At 48.5% G+C, this 14,734-nt stretch overlaps 1 long non-coding RNA gene across 1 annotated transcript; it reads right to left on the bottom strand.

The window, feature by feature from the left end:
• Nucleotides 1-12,527: 12,527 nt before the first annotated feature.
• On the bottom strand, nucleotides 12,528-13,404 carry LOC108520796 (uncharacterized). Its single transcript, XR_001883016.1, has 2 exons — nucleotides 13,164-13,404; nucleotides 12,528-12,958 (listed from the first exon to the last, which is right to left on the bottom strand). It is a non-coding gene; the product is annotated as an uncharacterized LOC108520796 (long non-coding RNA).
• Between the last annotated feature and the right edge of the window lie 1,330 nt (nucleotides 13,405-14,734).

Here is a 14,734-nt window from a genome sequence, read left to right as displayed (position 1 = left end):
CCACTGACTTTAAATCTAATTGCTAAATTTACCCTTTGCCCTTTTCCCCTCCTTCAAATCTCCTAGTAACTCTTCATTTTCCTCTCCTGTCAATATTCTGTTCTCATTTATTTATTTTTTCCTATTTCCTGATTTTTTGAACAACTCTCAGGGACTCATGTTTTGCTTGTATCAGAATGAGTTCGTTACACAAACCCCTTAGGCAACAAGACCTCACCAAGGAGAGCACCTGGAGACTCCAGACCATGGAGCCTCTCCTGGTTTTGACTCAGGCTACCTGACAAGTATGTTTGAGTTACAAATTGTTTAATTTTTTTAGATCCCTTATGGAAAAAGAAGGATTTTAATAACCATTCATTGAAAATGCACACAGGCATTTTATAACTGACATTTCTTGCCGTTTCTGCGCTGTGACCTCGTAATTGCCTCTGAAGAACCTCACTATCCTCATTCTACCCCTCAGGCTCCAGAGGGCAAAGTCAGAAATCTGTGGATATAAAACACGGAAACATTCAGTCTCTGAAGGAAAAGCCTATAAACCAAAGACGGGAGCGGGGACAGAACGTCACGCTACTGCCTGGTGGCATTTTGCCTCGTTTTTCATACCTTGCCATGGATGGAACGTCTAAGCCCAATGCAGTGACTTGTCTCCTCAGAGAAGCCCTGTGAGATTCCTTTCCTTACAATCCCGACTATCCCTTCAGGTGAGAGGAGGCTCTTCTAGGTCAAGCGTTAAGTAACTTCTGCAAGTTTACTCGGCCAGTGAAGGGAAGGGCAGGGTGGGAGTCAGACGGAACCTTCTAGAACGTGAACCCCATGCTGCAGGTGCCTGCCGTGCGCTCACCCTTCGCTGGGATTTATGCATCTGAGATTATGACATGGGAAACGTCCACACCATGCATGTAACACGTACGCTTTCTGTGCCCTCCAATGTGATAAGAGATGGGGGAGTTTTTCTAGTTTTACTGATTTAATATGGCAAAGGCCTTCCACCGGTAATGGAAGGAAATGTCCCTCACCAGTGCAGCCGGGAAGCTGTGAGGACAGTGGGGGGGGTGGGGGGGGCGATGACCCAGGAGAAGGGAACGCACAGGAGGGGAGACATCAGCCCAGGTACCCTGCGATTGAATTTGCATTTTCTGGGGAGCCTCACAGGAAGCTGGGGAATGTGAGACCGGACTCTGTCTTCAGGAGGCCACTGGGTATTCGTGGTACCCGTGTGAAGAGCGGACTGAGGGGCGGGACGGGGAGAAGCTGTTTCCGCCAGGAGGAGGGCGCTTCCGGCGGGAGACGGAGGGTCCTGGAAGACGAGAGGCGGCCCCAGCCGATTGGACCAGGAGGCTGGAGACCCACGAGACGAGGCTCCGGGTGACTGGAGTTAGGCAGAGGAGGCATCGGATCAGGGTTTTGCACAAGGGGGTGGCTAAATTGCTGTCTGTCGAGGGTGTATTGGACCTCACCTTCCTGCTGTGTCTGTACGCTTTGTGCGGCCTGGCCACCAAGTCTGGGAGAATGGACTCCACCAGGAGCGGTGAAGCTCTCAGACGTCTCCGCAGAGAGCGGCGCCTGGAGCCGACTAACCTCCTGCAGGAAACGGCAGAGGCGTCCGGGGCTCCGTGTCCTCAGACAGTGACCGAGAGGATGCCAAAGGGCCATTTCCTCAGAACGCAACCAAGAGCTGCAGTGGGTTCTACGTCCTCCCACGTGACTAGGAAGAACCTGAGGGGTGATGTCTTCAGACAGGGTCCCGGAAGGACGCCAGGGCTCCATCCCAGGGCAGCCGGGTTCCTGTTCCTCCTGAACGCTAGCTGGTCCCTCTATCTTGAAAACGTTTTGGCATTGGAATAAGGACAGGGTGTGCTTACCTGCAGCCAAAACAGTCTTCAGTGATGCAAATGTGCAGGTGAGTCTCCCTGACGCCAGTGCTTTCCGAGCGCGCACCTGGAAACCCAGGCAGGTGGGCCCCAGGCTGTGCAGGGCATTCTGCAGATCTAACTACCCAGAGCCAAGGTTTGCTCATGTATGAAAGTTAATCCATGTCCACAACCATCCCCACAGCCATTTACACCAAAACCGTGGGAAAATGGGATACATTTATCCGAGGGTAGAAGCAAGCACAACTGTTTCCTAAAACATTCCGTAAGAATGCCCAGAAATGCAAACACACATGAGGTCCTAGTGCCTGGTGGGAACCTGAGGTCCCCCTTAAGGGGAGTTCCTGTGATGCTGCTGCGGCTTATAACAAAACGTGAGGCAGCAGGGCCTAACTCCTGATTGGGTAATTAGGCCAATGAAACGGCAGCGATGAAGCATTTAGGCAAGTGAGCCATCTCATACAGCTATCATTGCTCAGTAAATGACTCGCAAGACAGCCGCCATTAACTTTCGAAAAACCACAATTTATAAATTTGGAAAAGCAGAGAAGATTTTATTTCTTATAAAGGATTACAGCCTGCAAGGTGGCCACCCCACGGGCTGGGAAGTCCAGCCTCCTGCCAAGACCCGAGATGAGCACTTCTAGGAGAACGGGTTGGGGCAGGAGCTTCAGGCTGAACAGGCTGGCTAAAGATACACATTCGTCAGGCATAGGAGAGCTGTGGATATTCACGAAGGTGGTGCTGACATATATGTACTGAACAGACACGTGTGTAACATATGACTCATGTTCACCTTGGGTTGGAGATGTAACATTTACATGTATTACAATCAGGTCCCGTATGTCAAAAGGTGTTTTCAGAATGTGAAGGCAGCCTCTGTAAACCGGTCAGAACCCGTCTGTAATCTGAGGTTGCTTAGGAGAGTTACTGAAATCAGCCTCTTGTGCAATCAGAGCTGTAGTTATGGCCTATGGAACAGTGTCTGGGAGCTGGCTAAGCTGCGATGGGTTTAATGTTGATTCGAGGCCAGTGCTTGTTTGGCTGCTAGAAAAGAAGAAAAGCCTTGTGGCAGTGAGGGCAGTTTATTCTTTGCATGTGGGGTGTGTGACTTCACCTTTGCCTGCAGTGGCCTTAGGTTCTGTTCATAATTTGGTATCTCATTGCCGCAAAGAGTCTGTTCTGTTCGTTTTATAACCTGTTTTATAACCTCTGTGTCTAAACTGTAAATGGAAGGGGTATCTGAGGCCCGTCCAGCCTCCCATCCCATCACAGCCAGGAACGCAGCTTTAAGGTTTTTCTGGGGTTTCCTTGGCCATTCCATCAGTTGTTGGGGGACGCTTAGGATTTTATTTTAGTTTATATTACTAAGAGGAAAACAATAAAATGCATTAAATTTTCCATGTCCCTCAGAAAAGTTTTGCATAGTAATTTTTGGTTATTCCACAAATTTGTCCAATGGTTCTGCACATGATCATATTTAAACCTTTCTAAGGGAACATACAAAAGATAAAATCAAAAGCAATTATACGGTGAAAGTTTCAAGGCAGCACAACTTGCAGGAAAATGAGGCAGCAGAAGGAGAGGAAGGGGACTCATTGTGAACACTGGGTCAAAGGAGGATAGAGAGAAGCCCATGGAAGAACCTGCCCATTTCAAGTTTGGGATATTCTGCCTAATCCCTAGCTTCTATTTCTTCAAGCTTTTTAGCTGCTTTTAAGTCATAGTCTCTGCTCTGTGGGGTCTGGAGGCTGGCAGAGGCCCAGCAGGAAAGGGCTGCCGGCTAATTCCAATAGCACTGCTCTTCTACCAAATGGAGTGTTTAAATGTTGATTTTGGCAAAATCTGTGAGCAGGTTGCTCTCCCCTCCCCAGATCTCTCAGGATACTTTGTAAATCATCTGTGAGTACACTTTTACTGCTCCTGCAGCAATCTTCCTTACTTATAACCTATCGAGACATTTTAAAGTGACGCAGATCTGGGGCATGTGAGGAGAGCATGTAGATACATGCCCCACTGGGATCCACAGTGCCCTGAGACCCTCCGCTCCCCCACAGGCTGTGACAGGAGGGCACTCTGGGTCACTGAGGGGAGGTTGTGGGGGAGCAGAGGTCCTGTGTTGTGTCTTCCGACCCTGCACGTGACCCCCTGTTCAAGTCCACAGGCTCTAAGTGCCTTCCAACCCTGCCTGTGACCCCCCGTTCAAGCCCATGGGCTCTGAGTGCCTTCTGACCCTGTGTGTGACCCCCTGTTCAAGTCCACATGCTCACCATGGCCTGGAAAATGCTGCTCGTAAGTCCACCTTTGAAAATTGACTTCAACATGAGAACATGATCATTCCTATTTTATTCATTTGCATGTGTTCCACAGGTGTTTAGTTGTTCTTGTGTCAGGTATAGGGTAGATGACAAAAAATCAAACATGCTGCCCTTCAGAACATAGCCAAGTGGGGAAGACAGACCTCGGGTCAGTGAACACATGATCTTGATGTGTGTGAATCCACTGGTAGCTGGTAAGTGTGTGTGTGAGACACAGAGCCTGTGAAAATGACTGATTTAGAGGAAAGGTTCGCTGAGATATTGTGAAACTTTCAGCCTAAAAATATCATTTTCAGAAATAGGACTCCGTAGATTTTCTGTTAATTGAATCTTTCTTCAGAAATTTGGCTTAAAAAATATCTTCCAGACAGTGTTTTTGGAGGCGAGGCTTGACCTCAGTTTTCTAAATAATAGATACTCCCGAGAGTTAAAATTTTAATAGGTGAACTATTATTGATTCTTTAAATTCAGGTCCTTATAAACAAAGCAGACACCACCAAGACTCACATTAAGCAATAATCTAAGGAAACAAAGCCATCGGAGCATGGAATGGCAGAGCAGGAGGCAGTGTCTGGTCTCCACGCCCCGCGAAGCAGGCCCACATCACCCCCAGGATACAGCGACAGCCCAGGCAGAGCAGGGAGGGCCCCAGATCAGAACAGGATGAGGACAGATCTAAAAAACGTGAACTGTAAAAACCACTGTCTTCCTAGAAAGATGACAGTTTTCAGGCTGCATTCCTCATAATACAAAGCATTTAAATGTTTCCCATGATGGAGAAAATGTTGAGTGTTCTTTTTTTCTGGTTTTGTGAATGAAAACTTATACGTGGGCAGAGGCAAGTCCCACGGGGGCCCAAACACTGTGGGCACGCAGGAAGCTGCCTTAAGAAGCAGGTTTTCCCCTGACCGCACACCCAGCCGTAGTTTTCTGTGTCCAGTGTCATGAAAATATTTGAATCAGGGACACAAAAGAAGTTCTGTTCCTTGCCAGATTTTTAAAAGAAGTTATTAAGTTTTTAAAACTGACTTGTGAAATGAGAATAAACCCCCTCTCTGTGAAGCACAAATTAAACAATGCGGGAACCAGATGGAAAATAGCTTCCAATGTCCTGCAGCCGCTCAGCGAACTTCCATTTCTTTAAAACACTCAGATCTTCATTGAACTGAAACATTTTATCAGGAACGAATAGAAAAGATGGGCCATTATAATATATATTAAGAACCAGGTGCTGCACCCTCGGGTGGCTCACACCTTGTATACTAGGGGGTCGGGGCCCGGGTAAGTTAACTCACCAAAATGAATAGAGTTTGGCACAGGACAAATGGGCTAAAATTCTGGACATACCACCTACTACGTCTGTAGCCTTGGACCCATTATTCACCTGTGTAAAAGTCAGGATAAGACAGCACTTGCCTCAGTTCTCTCAGGAGCCTTCCCCACCTCCTCCTGGGGGCACAGGGACCCTCCCCACCTCCTCCTGGGGGCAAAGGGACCCACCCCACCTCCTCCTGGGACTACAGATATCCTCACCACCTCCTCTTGGGTGAACAGGGACACCAACCACCTCCTTCCGGGGCACAGGGACCCCCCGACCTCCTCCTGGGAACACAGCGACCCTCACACCTTCTGCTAGGAGCACAGGCCATCCGTGAGCTTTTGCTGAAGTACACAGAAATGTGTGGTGAATCCCCAATAATTGAAGACACGTTTCCGTTTCCACCCTGGGCACCAGCCAGCCCCCCGGAGAAGTCAGGTGTGATCAGAGCAGGGCGGTGGCACAGCTCTCCCCAGACACCATGGCCAGCAAGACAGACGTGAAGGATGCTGAGGTCTGGCCGGCCCCTGCTCAGGTCCCAGAATGGCCAGAACGCACTGTTCTCTTCTGAAAAATCAGACATAACCCAGGGGAACTGACATCAGAGAAGCCGAGTGTCTCCAGCAAGGAAAAGTGTCATTTCGTGTGGGCAGCACTCCCTCAGCCCTGCCCACACCGTGCACCGTGCACCGTGCCACTGAGGGCTCCAACCGCGTGCCCTGCATCTAAGGGGACCGGATTCAGAAAAGAAAGTGCAGGCGTTTATTCACCATGTGCCACACACAGGAAAAATCCACATTTGTTCTGTTTTTCAAATGAGAAAGCTGAATACAGAACGAGTCATGCTTCCTGAAGCCACAGTCATAGCCGTTTGTGGGAACCTGGAGGTTGGATTCTGGAGAGACGTCCCTGTGAGCCAAGTGTGCAGGTTCCCAGGAGCTTTGCTGTCTCCTTGCCATTGCTGCAAGGACGGGGTGCTGGGGGCGTGCATCCTGGAAGCCTGCTCCACTGTGAACACAGCCCAGGGGTGGAGAGCGGGAGAGCCAGGGCCTCACCTGGACAGCAGGACTTTCCCCGGTGGAGAAGCGAGTTACACACTACCACCTGGGGTACAGTCAGAAACTTTCATGGGGATTAAATTTTTGAAACAAGACCTGTGTGACATGTAGCTGCATTCTCATATCCTGAAGCATTTCATGGAAATGCCTAATACATTGACACAGAAATGGGATCCTGCCAGCACTCAGCCATCTGTGTACCGAGAGCAGGCTCGGTCCAAACCCGTGGCCACCAGGCCTCCTCTATACAGCTCTGATGTAGGAATGCAGGTCGTTTTGGCAGCAACGCCTAATCAGGTTCAATCAGGCTATTTTTAAATAGGTTTGCCTTTTCTGAGCGTAGAAGAGCTGGTCAGCGTGCGGCAGTGGGTGGGGCAGGGCTGGCTAGGAGGTGAAGGAAGTCGTAGTTTTAGTATAAATTGGCATCAGAGACTCCTTGAGATACACGATGTGCGTGGGAAGGCCTGGGCATGTTCTGCTTTTAGACACACTTTCTGTCTCGGGCATCAGCTCACCGATGTGCAGACGTTTCTCTTTTGTGGGGCGGCCAGAGTCGAGCAGGCAGGGAAGGAGTTGCTGGAAGCCATTTTCTTATTTGACAAAGTTTCAGTGTGTTGGGAAACTGATGTTAGTTATTGAGTACTGTGTTTGCAAGTGTCTAAGCATCATCACTGAACAAAACCAGCCCAAGTGTGTGTCCCTGCGGAGCCCACAGTCTGTGGGTCGAGTGCTAAACACCAGCAGGTGTTTGTGAGTAAATTGTGTGATGTCAGAAGATGGCAGGGGCCATAGTTTTTGTCTTTTGTTTACAAGGCCGTGGTGCCTGTGGCCATGCAGGTGGCATCCTCAGAGCAGCCTTGTGGATACCCTGGTGTCTGGCAGGAGGCCCGCGGGAGGCACTGGGACAGCAGCATTCACACACAGGGAACAGCAGGCGGGGGCTCTGACAGGGACGTCTCCTCTGTGGCGGAAGAACAGGAAAGAGCCCATGGGCTGAGGACACAGGAAAGTGGGGGCAGTGGTGGGAAAGGTCGATGGGCACGACCTCGTGAGGGCTTCACAGGACCCAGGAGGGCATGGCAGCTCTTACCGGAGAGTGTCCCGGAGAATCAGGAAGCCTCGCAGGGTTTTAAGCAGGGAAGTGACAGGATCTGACACCTTTTTAAGTGGATTGTCAGGCTTCTGGGTTGAGAAGGGCTGGGCTGGGAAGGTGGCACCTGCCCGAATCAGGAGGGGCATCCGTATGGTTCAGGCTGATATGCCAGCAGCAGTCATGGGAACTGCTTTCTGTGTGTGCTGGGAATGGGCCATTAGGATTCTCTGAGGAATTACACTGGGGTATGAAAGAAAGAAAGAAAGAGATGGATGATTAACTCAAAGCATTTGCATAAGCAGCTGAGGGAGGTGTTGCAGCACCTGGGGTGGGGGTTCACGGTGCGGATGATACTAACCTCCCGGACTGAGTGCCCGAAGGCACAGCATGCGAGTACTTCTGTGTCCCACCTCCCTCACTGCAGGCTCTGTCCTGAGACTTGTTCTCGTCTGTGAACGGTGACTGAGAGGAAATAGCTCACATCACCTCCCGGTAGAAGCAGATGGAAGCACCTTCCCTGTTTCATCTTTCCCCATGCAGAGACCTCAGAAGCCTCACCAACGACTGTGCAGCAGTCAGACCCTGAGTGACCGCGTGGAGTAGAGCTCGGTGCTGACAGCTGCGCAGCTTCCGTGAATGAGAAATGAGCCTTCACTGCCTGCAGTCACCAAGGCCTGGAGGCTTCTCTGTTGAAGAAGCAAGCAGACAGGTGGAGCAGGCTGTGGGTGGGGAAGCTGGAAGCTCAGTGCTGAGCCTTTTGAGTTCTCTATTAGACGACCAAGTGCAGACATCAAGCAGGAACTTGAAACATGAGTGAGCAGTCTGGAAGTGCATGAACTTTGTGTCATGGAAAATGATAGCCCTCCCCCAAAAACACAACTTGGTAGATAAATTGAACTATTTTGAGTTTAAGAAGCTCACTTGCTAAAGAGCAAGCCATACAATGAAATTAATGTGAAGAAAAACTATGCAAATTAACATGATGCTGTCATTTGGAATGTTATGTGACTAAACCTTTGGATCTCAATGATAGTTTGTACTACATTGGTTAGTTCAGAAAAGTGCTGAGGCCCGGCGAAGCTGCTGAGGCATCCCAGAAACCCTGCTCTGTATACTGTCATAAAAATGATAATATTAAAAGCCACGATCTTTAAAATGAAGATGACCCCCTGACATTTGGGCATAGGAATTCCCCAAGCTCTTACAATTCTTTAATTTCAGCTTTGAATGGTGTTTCATTTTCAGCAACCACCTGCATAAATAATTCATTCTCTTTAAAGATGCTGGGAACTAAGCAACTGGGATAATTGACAATTCTGAAAGGAAGAAGATGAACGTGCATGTTATGGAAAGGTCATTTTCCTATAAGGTTTTCTCTCTGAGGATTTGTGTGGTGCTGAATGAAAAAATATTAAATCAACTAAAATATTTTCTTGAAAATCTCATAACATTACAAAATAAAGTTTCTTTTGTGTGAAGTTAAATAGAAATGAAAATTATAAGTGGAATATTTAGAATACATAATGCATCCTCTGTGTAGATAATTTTAATCTAGTCCAGTCTTTTAAAGTCAACATAGTTTTTTGTTTCATGTTAATTAAATATAGATGTGATCTGTCAAATTGAAAGTTGCAAAATTTTTTAGAAAGAGACGTACACTGCTATAAATAGCAAGTACGAGGATGGTAAGTGAGCTTTAGGGGTGTTGGCTGTTGACTGGTGATATTAAATACAGCTGATTTCCCCTTTGTCATACTGGAGCCTTGTTCCATTTACAAAGAGATAACAATGTAAGTCCGGCAAACCAGCTAGCTTACTTTTTTTTTTTTTTTTTTTTGAGACGGAGTCTCGCTCTGTCTCCCGGGCTATAGTGCAGTGGCGCGATCTTGGCTCACTGCAAGCTCTGTCTCCTGGGTTCACACCATTCTCCTGCCTCAGCCTCCCGAGTAGCTGGGACTACAGGTGCCTGCCACCACACCCGGCTAGTTTTTTGTATATTTTAGTAGAGACGGGGTTTCACCGTGTTAGCCAGGATGGTCTCCATCTCCTGACCTCGTGATCCGCCCGTCTCGGCCTCCCAAAGTGCTGGGATTACAGGCTTGAGCCACCACACCCGGCCGCTAGCTTACTTTTAAATGAAATTCTTAGCATTTACTGAGGCCTCAGGTACCAGACATGCACGACCAGCTGCAGATACTGAAAGGCGAACAACTTGGTCACCCTTCTTGACTTGTTACTAAAATGATAAATTATTTAAAACATGAAAAATAACTGTTGTTCATTGAAAAATTAAATATAAATATATTAAATATAAAATAATTAAATAGAAAATCAGGCAAGGATTTATAACTTACTTAAAGAAGTGGCCAGGTCCTAGCTCTACATATGGAAAAGTCCCATTGCTAGGCTGACTCTATGATGGCTAAAGCATATGGCACCCTTTTTTAGCCAACAACGGCAAATGCCTGCTTCCTGAGGCACTTGCAAGGTTGATGGTCTTGAAGGAATATTATTTATGTCTTGGCGAAAGATCAGTGGAGACAGTGGCATTTTAGCTAGGGCCTTAGGGATGGACTAGTCATTTCTTTCTCTAGTTTCTCTGAGTTCAATCTGATACCAATGTAAATCATCAGGAAAAAAAAAATTTGGCACCACTGTGGCTCCCCGTAGAAATGCTGTCGCTGAATGGCACTTCCAGGTGTGCCTTTAATTACTTGTATAATTACAGCACTATTCACGATCACACACGCCTAAGAAATGAGCACTGACTGAATAACACCATCTAGGTGCAGCCTCTACTTACATTTCTGTGATTGCCCTGGAGAGAGCTTCCTTTATTGTTTTTGAACCCAAAACCAGGATTGTTTCAAAGTTCACGTATTGTATCTGAAGGGTTTCTCTCCATTCTGTTTTTTTAAGAATGGACTTTTTAAAGCAGGTTTTAGATTCAGAGCAAAACCGAGAGGAAGGAACAGAGGTTTCCCACGTATCCCCTGCACACCAGGCTGGCAGCTACCAGCCTGCTACCACCATCCCCGCTGACACAAAACAGTGGTTCCAGCGGATGCGCCTCCAAGGGCACACGCTATCACGTCACAGGGCATCCACAGCTCCTGCTGGCATTCACTCTTGGCGTTTGGCCCGATGAAGAGGGGTGGAGAGCGTAGGAAGTTGAGGGAGCTGCTGGGGGTCCCGCAGGGAGCCTGTATTGTGCACAGACCTCCACATTCTGCAGAAGAGGAGGCCCTTTGAGTGCATGTTCCTGCGAAATGGTCTGACCGCATGCACATTTAGGAAGACGGCCAAGGAAAGGGGAGACGTCCATTTAGCTGGGCATTGGAAGGATCCAAAGGACAGAGAATAAAGCTACGGCTTAATGGCATTTACTTCAACCCCATGCCCAGCACTGCATGCCTGCCCTTCCAATGACAATGGCCTCTTTCTCCATTTTTACTTATTTTTATTTTAACTATATACATATAGAAAATAATATACAGTTATATATATGCTACATGTGTATATATACTTAAAATAATATATTATTATTCAATGTAATATGCATTTTAAATATTAGGTCAGTGCAAAAGTAATAACAGTTTTTGCCACTAAAAGTAATGACAAAAACCACAATTATATCAACCTAATATATGTTCTATATTTTTCTACATATATGTTATGTATGTTTTAAATATAAACCTTCTCCAACACTGTTTTGGAAATAGGTGTGATGCAATTAATACATTTCTGCATGAGTGGCTTATTCTTTTTCCCTTAGCAGCACAGCAGTTTCCTAGAATACTCTCTTGGCGGGACACTATGTTCAGGAGGGGGTTCTCTGAAGACAAGGATAGACATTTGGCCTCTGAGGACGCAGGTGCCACACAGTGCCCACACATCACCACAGAAATGGACACCAATGCTGCTTTGAACAAGACCTATTTCAGAGCCCGTGTTGATTAGGAGAATCTAATTTACATGACTTCTGAGTCTCTAGAATTTCTCTGTAACATCACTAGGCTCAGTTGTTTTGAGTTGAGCCAAGCAGTGACTGGACAAAAATACTGTCCTGGCCTCTGGGGATGAAAGCGGATGCTGTGCCAGGGGGTCACTCTATGTTTAGTGGGACACTCTCCATGTGAAGGTGTCTCCCTGTGCCCAGCTGTCCCTCCCCGTGTAGTGGGACACTCTCCATGTGAAGGTGTCTCCCTGGGCCCGGCCGTCCCTCCCCGTGTAGTGGGACACTCTCCATGTGAAGGTGTCTCCCTGTGCCCAGCTGTCCCTCCCCGTGTAGCAGTGCACTCTCCCTGTGCAGGTGTCTCCCATTCTGCTTTCATGCCTTTCTCACGCCCAGCTGTGGGGAGGAGCCCTTGGGCCGGGCATTCTTCAGAGCTGTCTTCAGAGCTGAGTGCAGCAGTGGAGCTTAGTCTTGTTGAGCAGCCGCTGCTTACGGCACAAACACACTCATACCCTTTAAATTGTTCTCTCCAAAGAGCCATTTCTGCTTTCAAAAATAGGACCATGGCGGATATTAGTTTCCAGAAAATGCTTTTTAGGACGCCTTCCCAGCACAGAGCACCACCCTGTTGTACTCTCCGGAGCCTTTTCCAGCTACCGGATGCTTCCAGGAACGTTGGCTGGCTGCATAACAGTATGGGTGTCAAATGCATTGCCGTGATGTGCCGCAGGACGGAGCAACTGACTGGAATTTCATAGCCTCACACCCAGCCCCGCAGCAAGTCCCAATGCCTTCCCTATCCACATGGAAATCGCTGACATTAGTGTCAGATGCGTGTGATAAATAACAAAGATAAGATAACTGTCTTTAGAAGGCACCTATTAAAATAAAAAACTCATCTTACTCTGTTGGCACCTCTATAGGACTTGTTTTTCAAACCAGCTTTTGATATGGTTTGAACTAAAGTACCCTGAACATCGGAGGCAGCACAAAGTTAGAGCCCAGAGAGGGGTGTGTGGGACTTGGCTTGAGCTGCGGCTCCAAGGGGCAGTGACAAGAATGTGGCCCTCTGGGCTGGCTGGACTCTGCTTCAGGAACCCAACAAGCACATGCTCACAGCACCTGCCATGGGCCCGTCCCTTCCCTGGGCACAGCAAGGGAAAGGTCACTGCCTCTGCTGTAATGAGAGTGCAGGCAGGCAGCCCCTGCCCCCGCCCCGGCCCTGCCCGCTCTGTGGCCCCTCAGTCGCTGATGCTCCCTGGAGTCCGGCCGGAGCCTCTGCTTCCCGCCATGGCCTCTCCTGCCGGCTGGTGTCACTCAGCCCCACGGTCCTCAGTGTTCTCTGTAGACAAATGACCCCAAGCTCTCGTCTCTACTCCGGAGGCCTCTCCTGAGCTCCACACTTGTGACACGTCATGTTCCAGCTTAGATGTCTTACAATGTCTGGACAAGAGGTAACAGGAGGCACCTCTGATGCCTGGGAGAAGCGCACCAGCATCTGCAGCCGGCCCCGCATCCAGGGCACCACACCCACCCGCGGCCCTCACCAGAACCTGGAGGTCCAGCTTCACTCCTGCTGCAGAGGCTGTAGCACACTTGAAATCTCCAACTGGACTTTCTAGTCTGCTGTGTTTTCCTGCAGGCCCTCACAGTGGTTTCCCGGTGGAGACACTGAACTGAGGAGACCGAGGAGGGAGGTGCCTCAGGGCGGCATGTGGGGCTCATGTCCCAGACCATGTGCTGGGACTTGTGAACACCAGACACTGAGTCCTCCCAGCAGCTCACTGGGTGCTACTCTTGTTGTTCTGCACATGAGGAACCTGTCAGAGAACTTCACTGACCCCAGTGATACAGATGATGGTTACGGAGTGTTAGCTCCTGTTCTAGGAATAGAGAATCCGTTGGTAAACAGCAGAAGGCCATTATTCAAAGGATCACAGGACTGGATCGTAGGAGGAGCTCTAAGAGTAACTGACCTTGGGTTCTCTCTGGCGGGCAGCGACACAGGAGACACCCTGCAGGGAACAGGGAAGCCTCAGCCCCAGCTCTGACTCCATGTGCTTCACCACAGCCATGATGCTTCTCAAACGTCTGTGGGCATCAGGAGAAAGGACAGATCAGGGTGTGACACGGCCCACAGTCGCCTCTCACCACGACGGAAGGATGGGTACGTTTGTGATTGCACGCTTCATCCACGGGATTCTCCAGGAGGAGGCTGAGGTGAGCCTTCCAGAATCTTTTCTGCAGTCAATTTCCATCTCTGTGTAGGTCTGTAGAATCATCCCTCAATGAATTGCCAGTTTGGTAAGCGGGCGGTTGACATGAAGCAACACTCCCGCTTTATCAGTCGCCTGGATTCCATTCAAATTGCAAACCTCTTCTGGCTTTGCACATTTCATTCCCTGTTACTTCTTTCCATTAAAACAATTCAGAATGTTACATTGACACATGGTAAAAATGTTTTATGATCGGACAAAACCTTTAGTTGAAAATAAAATTGTTCACTTATGCAGGGATGCTATGCCCTGAAAAAAATAAGCTGAAGAATTGGAGAGAAAAGCCTCCTTCAAAAACTGCCCCCAGCTTTGACTGAGGTCACAGGATCTCCTGGAAAACACAGTGAGGGTGTGAACAGGGGCCAGGGGAGATTCTCTGTGCTTCTTCAGCCCCCGCTGTGGAGGGCGGACAGGAACGGGCTGTGCTAGGATGTAAGCAGAGTGGGGCACTGGCCCTGGACTCCAGCTGCAGGGCCAGGAGGGGCCTCAGGAGGAGATGGCGTTTAAATTAGAACATGATGGGCATGCGTCGAGAATTTAACAGCAAAGAAGCTTGGAGGTTATTGTAGCCTAAAGAGTCACGGGTGAGTCACAGGCTGAACTAAATAGTGGGTTTTTACTACAGTGGTATTACTTCAGGAAAATGAGAGGAAACACTAATACTTGCTGAGGGTGACATATTAAACCAAAGTGCAGGGGAGGTTAAGCAGATTGCGGTGACTGGCCAAAAATACAATGTCAAAATAAGGAGTTATTGCTGCTTAACTCAAAGAAATGCCAGGGTGACTTATTCACCATGAGAGTGGGGCTTGGGGAACAGGAACAAGGCAGTGACAAAGGTT

This window comes from Rhinopithecus bieti, unplaced genomic scaffold, assembly GCF_001698545.2.
Source record: "Rhinopithecus bieti isolate Rb0 unplaced genomic scaffold, ASM169854v2 scaffold_51905, whole genome shotgun sequence".
Taxonomy (NCBI): Eukaryota; Metazoa; Chordata; class Mammalia; order Primates; family Cercopithecidae; genus Rhinopithecus; species Rhinopithecus bieti.
Note: the sequence above shows the minus strand (reverse complement) of the source record. Positions and strands in the feature narration are given on the sequence as shown.